This window comes from Cicer arietinum, chromosome 6 (genome assembly GCF_000331145.2).
Source record: "Cicer arietinum cultivar CDC Frontier isolate Library 1 chromosome 6, Cicar.CDCFrontier_v2.0, whole genome shotgun sequence".
In the NCBI taxonomy this organism is placed as follows: Eukaryota; Viridiplantae; Streptophyta; class Magnoliopsida; order Fabales; family Fabaceae; genus Cicer; species Cicer arietinum.
The window spans coordinates 19,660,373-19,668,003 of NC_021165.2; positions in this window are offsets into that span (position 1 = coordinate 19,660,373).

Below are 7,631 nucleotides of genomic sequence, written 5' to 3' on the forward strand. Positions count from 1 at the left end.
ATAATAAATAAAAATAAAAATAAAAAACTATATTATATGACTAAAATGTATTACAAGAAAACAAAACCGTTGCATTTGTACTCTTCACCCAAACACATCCTAGAGGAACTTACAAAAGAAAGATGAAAAAACACCGAAAAAAATTACATCAGAATTTAATTATAATCACACTGCAAAGAAATAATAATAGAATTTAATTTACATGCATTGCTGGTGTAAAAAAAATTTCACATGCATCCAATCACATTTTAATATGTAGATTTTTGTGGATATATTTCAAAAAATAACTTAACAAAGTGGCAGAATAGTGTAATTTAATTGGATGTATGTGTAAAAAGTTTTTACATGATGAATGCATAGAAATTAATCTTACATATTTTGCTAGAAACACACAGGTAGGGTTTATTTGAAAAAAAATACTATTAAATACATTATTTAATTAAGGAGAAGAAATTAAATACCAGTATAGAAAGCTATAACTTCATAACAAACCAAGCATTGACAAAATCTCAACACACAACAACAACAACAACAAAAAAGAAGAAGAACAAAAAGTGAAGCTACTTGCTTGGTGGTGATCTTCCATTATGTTGAGGATCAGGGCCTCCTGGTGAGAGTCTATCGCTTGGAGCAAGTGGAATATCTCTAATTTGCTTATGATTTGATATGTCAATGCCTAATTTACGCATAAGACTTTGGCTATCAACATTTTTGTGAACAAATGGATGATCATGAAGACTACGAGCTTGCAAAGTCAAGAATAACGTAGATAACATTATTATAATTACATACACATGCACTTGATCACTTGTATTCCCCATGCGTTGTTTTTAATCTTTGAGATATGGCTATTGTATATTGAGTGAGTGTGAGTGTGGTTGTTTAATTTCGATTGAACAAGATGTTATATATATGTTGTTTAGGTTTGAAAGAGCCCCACACAACACAAGTGATATATTTCTTTTATATAATTAATAACATTTATAAGAGAAACCACGTGAACTTTAATATATTAGTTAATGAGCTTGTAGGATTTGGCCAAAATAAGTGGGAAAGGTTGCATTATTTTTAAAATAGATTTTGAAGATCACACAACTCTTTTTTTTTTCTTTTCAACGGCAATCACATAGCTCAATTAATTGAAAATTTCTTATTATACTTCTATATACGTGGTTTTATAATTTTTAACAAGAAATGGTAGCCTAATTACACATTTGGTCAATAAGACTTTCTATGCATTGAGTTGGTTTTATTTAGTAACTATGGACTCTAATCTCTCAAAAGTTATTTGAGCATCACGTCTTGACCCAAAATCTTAAGATATTTTGATTATGAATCTTGTCTATGGAGCTGTCAATTTGACAAGCTTTCTATTTATTGGGTCTAGTATACATGTTGGAGGGACAAAACAAAAGAGGCTCCAAAAAATAAAGTCTCACATGCTAAAAGCCCATAAATTTTTTTTTTAGAGATAAATATTTTCGATTTTTCACCGATAAAATTTTTTTTATTCTTTTTCGATAAAAAATTTTCGATTTTTTTCTGATAAATATTTTCGACAAAAAATTTTTGATCTTTTTTTTTATAAATTTTTTTTTGTTTTTTATTCAATAAATTTTTTTTGATTTTTTTCAATAAAATATGATTTACAATTTTGTTTCGAGAATTTTTTTTATTCGAGAAAAAAATTCGATTTTTTCAAGAATTTTTATTTCTCACAATTTTTTGAGAAAAAAAATATTTTTTTTTATATTTTTTCGAATAAAATGAATTTTGAAAAAATTTCAAGAAAACAAACTCAAAATTAAAAAAATATTGGGGGTCTATCAGCCCATCCCTTAAGCCCCATGAAATAATGGGCAGGAATTTAAAAAAATTATTTTAATATGTGACATAATATTAGGGATTTAATAAAAAAAAAATTAAAAGACCTTAGAGTTAGGGGCTTTTTTGACGTCTCTACTTCTCGGACACCACATCTTAATCTAAAATCTTAAAGTATTGGATTTTTAAATCTTCTCACTTATAAGTTGTTCAACTTTCACTCTTTTAAGCAATATGAGACTTACATTTACTATACGATATTTTTTAATTTTATTAAAATTTGAATTTTTTTTCTAATAGTTTTTGGGGGTAACAATAATCAATTAATTGTTTGTTTTTTTTTTTACTTAAGTTTTGTTTGTTTAAAATTAGCATATAGTTGATAAGTTAGTTGATAATTAATGAGTTTATACCTGTTATTGGATGAACTAGCTGATAGTTGGTACTAGATAGCTCATATATTATAGTTGATATTGGATAATCTAATTGAAATATTTAGTAATGTTAACTATTCAATCAACTTAAAAATATAAAATCACATTAAAATATATTCTTAATTAATAATATACTTATGTGCTTAAAATATTTTAAATTTAGAAATTTTGAATTTATTTTTTTATCAATTTTAAACTTATTTATATAGTATATTTTTTATTGATTATTTTTATTAACTAAAATTTTATTTGTAAGTATATTTTTAACACATAAATAATGAAATTTAACAAAGAGTACATCAAAAAACAAAATTTAACAACAGACACACAACAATAAACATATACTAATAACATTATATGATTAAAATAAACAATAAAAAAATAATAACTAAACTAAAAAAAATTAAGATAATCTTATAATTATTGAACAAGGGGTCTATTCTCGTGCCCAAATCGAATATTCTTTTGCAATTATAACATATACCTATTTTATTTATTTTAAATTATAACCAAAACATTAGAAAAGATGAAAGGGAATTTAGTTAAATAATAATTGTAAAATTGAAAGAAAAAATTATCATGAAAAAACAACAAAGCAAAAAATATGAAACATTAACAAATATAGTATAATAAAAAAATTTAAATATGTCTTTTTGATCCTTACAATTATAATATTTATTTATTTATTTTAGTTATCATAAGTTTTTTTGTTTGATTAACATCCTACAAATATAGTTTCCTTTTAAAATAGTCATCATCCAATTTCTATTATAAAAATTGTAACACTATTAAAACATAATCATTTTTTAATAAAAAAATATATAATTATAAATTATAACATTTTTTAACTTAAAATTAACCCAAAATATTTCAATCTTCATCCTTAAAAAAACTTAACTTGCACCTTATTCTTCATCGTTTCAGTCATATTCCTGTTGTTGAATTCTTCATGTTGTGTCGTAATTCATAAAACAAAACAAAAATAATTAGAAAAGCATAATGTATTTGGTTAAAGGTTCAACCATGTCACTATGATGAATTCTTTCATCACCTCTTACCATTACTAGGTCTAGGACTTAGACCTTTTTTTTGTCCATCCTCCTTCTACAACCAAATTCTACTCCCATTTTTGTACTTTTCCATATACTCTTCTAAAATCCCTTAATCTCGAGTCCACAAAGAAAAACTCTGATTCAGAGCCAACTCTAGAACCCACGATTGTAGCACAAGATGAAAAAAAAGATTATGGTAACGATGAATTTGAATTTAAATACGGTGATGAATATGAATGAAGATGTTGGTGACGGTGATGAAAATTATGATGAGGAAGAGGACTGAAATGATGAAGAAGAAGAAGAAGACAGAATTTAGGTTTTTTAGGGAAGGAGATTGAAACATTTTGGATTAATTTTATCTTCAAAAAAGTTATAATTTAATTATATTTGATTGTTTGTTGTTAAAAAATGGTTATATTTTAACGGTGTTATAATTTTTGTAACAAAAATTAGATGAAATTACTATTTTAAAATAAAACTAAATTTACAGGGATGTTAACAACAACAAAAACTAACGAGGATCAAAATCTAAAAATTGTTATAATTGCAAGAACCTAATACATATTTAAATCATAAAAAAATATATGTAATTAATTCTATTTTAAGAAAACTACAAACAAAAAGGATAAAACAAAAAAATGAAACGTTAACAAATATAGTATAACAAAAAAAAGGTAATTAATTTTAACGTTTAACATGTTATACATAAAAAAAAATGTAAGACAACAAAAGTATAATGACATAAAGCATCACATCAACTGTGGATTTAAACATGTGGTCGAAGAAACGAGAATGCAATTGAGGTACAATGATGATTGACAGTTGTCTTTTGATGATGATGATTTAATTACACACAATACAAAGATCAAGTAAGTTTGTGTATGAGAGTAAGAGGTTTTAAGGTTAAAATAATGTGTATCAGGGGTAAAGTGTCCTTTTATAGGACTTTATCAATACATTCTAGAAGGAGTTTTTGTTAGCGCCATGAGTTGTATTTTGTAATTTACGAATTATCATTTGATTTTAGACATTTGCCTTTGATGAATAATGATACTCGTTGATATTGTGTGTTTGAGATCATGAATTGAAGATCATGGTTGTCACCATGTGGCATTAGGTGGAGGATCAAGTGAGTTATGGTATTCATTCACCTCATATCCCTTTTATTATCTTATTGTACCCTAATGCCTATATGCCTAGCATTTAAGTTTGAATTGTAGTGAATTATGTCTTATTATGACTCAAGAGAGTCACAATAGAAAACATATTTTTAACTTACGAGTCAATTGTAGACAAATGTGTTCAACAAATTAAAACGTGTCAAAAAACAAGTTTAACCTAAAATGTGTCGAAAAATATGTTCAACAAATTAAAATGTGTTTAACTTAAGAGTCAATTGTCAAAATATATGTTATAATTTTCAAATAATTTCTATGGACAACAACTAGTTGTAATTTTTTCAATTTTACGTTAACAAATCAATGTTATCATTCACTCGTTAACAAATCAATTGGTCTCTTTTGTTGTCTCAACAATATTTTCAAGTACTTGGTAACTCAATTAAGGAGGCTCTAATTTTTTTTTTATAGTATATCCTAATTTTTTCATTCTTATCTTAATTTTTTATATTCAAATTACTCTCATTCAACCCTCATTTTCTTTCAACATCCACCACTATGAGTATGTGGTGGCGATAGGTGAATTTGACTCAATTGTACTCTCTCACCATGAACAAATATCTTTAATAACAAGAAACTCTAGGGAGGTAGTTAGTGTGTGTTGCATGTTATAGTCTATTGCAATGTTATGCTAGTTGACTGTCGCGGTTCATAGGAGCAAGATCGCACAAGTAATTACTTACTTTGTGTTGTATTTTTACATTTATAGATGAATGTTTATTAGTGTTGATATTCAGAAGAAGAAAAAAAAAGTGTTTGTGTGCATAAGTACAAAATAGTTTTCTCAAAGGTAAAATTGTGATCTAACATATGGTTTTAGGGTGACATATGATTTTGAGGAAACTTTTACATATGAATATGATTGAATGTATGGAAGTAGTTAAATTTTATAAGAAAAAATTTTTATATAAAAAAAATAAGAATAATTATTAATTGTGACAAATTTGTGAAAATGTTGTGATGAATTCCGACTAGACCTAACATAACATAGAAGTTAATAGATATATTAAATAATATAGATAATGTAGTGTATGTGATTGTAATTTTGGATTCTATAATTGTGCAATTTATTAATAGAATTGTTTTTATGAGGGGAATTGTGGTTGTTGTGTTATCGTTGTGAAATTTATTTTATCATGGGTCCAATTTTATAACGTTGCATCATATAGATTGGTGCTTGTACACTTTACATGAACTAAAATTTATTTTATCAATTTTTAATTATTAAAATTGCACTTTTTTTTCTTATATAAGTTTAATTTTTAAAATATAAATTATAAAGGAAAAAGTTTGGTGTATACACGGATACCAATTCTACTTCTCGAGAAAGATATAAATAGATTGAGTAACCCACACATATGATCATCCAAATCAACTTATTCGAATTCATGTCTAACTCATACCAACTCATCTAAACTCAATGATGTTTGGTTCGGTAACAGATTTGACATTTTCAACCCGCAAACTCAATTCATTGACATGGCATAGATACTTAATTTATTTATTTTATTATTGATGTATAATTATAATTTAGCTATTGATTTTTATTTGAGGGTGTGTTGTAAATGTAATTAATTTAAGTGTCTTGTTGTGTTTGTGGATGTATTTTAAGTATTAAATTTAGGTAAAGATACAATTATAGTCCTTTAAGTTAATTTAACCCAATTTTCGTATAGACCTTTTAAGTTTATTTTGTCTCGATTTGGTTCTTTAAGTTACATTTTGTTTGCGCCGTTAGTCATTTATCTCAATTTCGACAATAATTAATTCAATTGAAAACTTCTAATCATTTGAAACTCTAACAAATGCTGCAACAATATATCTCTCATACTAAACATTCAAAAAATATTCATCAAATCTTATAAATGGTCTATATTATTTTATTTTATCTACAACAATTTAAACACTCACATAGTCTTAAAAACAAGGTAATAAAGTTCTATCCACATAATTAATATTTTTAATTTCTTTTATATGCAAAATAGCTTGGACAATCAACTTATTGTGATGTATCGATTATATCTCAACAATTTATGAAAGTAATTAGAGAAAACTTTCAAACTTAAGGACTGCATGTGTAATTTAATATATCTTAAAGGCTAGTGGTGCAAACGAATGTAAGTTAAAGACCGAATCGTGAAAAAATAAACTTAAAATACCTAAGCAAAAAGTGAGCTAAACTTAACTAACTATAGAATATTTAATTACATTTTTTTATAACAAAAAAATATTTTTAATTATGACCTGCGAACCCAACTCAACCTTACCTGATCTTAATCGTTTGATGTGTAACTCACTAATTGAGAACTCAATCCAATTCAAATAAAATTGATCGATTCGAGTATCAAATTTGACCAAAACCGGTCCAATTCAACTCGTGTCCCTAAATATAATAGATATAACATGTTGGTTATGTGATAAAAAGTGAAAAATAGAGCAAAAACGATGTATTAAATAGGTATATAAAAATTAAAGATGTTTAAATATAAAAGTTGAATTATAAAATATAGTTGAAGTGTAAAGTGTATATAATAATAAATTTATTTCAAATCTCCACTCCCGCATGACTTAACTACCTTGAAGAACATGAAATTAGATTTTCTATTGTCCACCTGAACACACATTCAAGTCCTTGAATCGTCGATTTATATTAAATCAAGATCAAATATTTTAAAAAAATATTTTTTTTAATTATAGTTATATAATTTTAAATGTTAAATTTAAATTTATTTTAACTGATCTTGATCGAACAACTACCTACTTGAATGCGTGAAATATTGATTGTAGAGAAGTCGAATCCAAAAAAACATAGGGTTGAAAAACATAGGGTTGAAAAACATAGGGTTGAATATGCATCGGGCAGATTGCAAAGAGAAAGTCACTACATAAAAAAACAATGGTAGGAGTCAGCTTAGGCGTGACCTCTTTGGGCCATTTGGATTAAAGTAGGATCATGGACCATCATGTCTCCTATATATCATATAAAATATGTCTATAAGACCCAACATACATGGTTGAAAACTCTTGTATAACAAAATCTTTTATTTTTGTTGATAAATTTGTGTCTAACAAACTCTACTAGTTGTTGAAAGGTCCCTTAATATATATCTCTCTGACTACAGTGGCTATTGAGCAGCTAA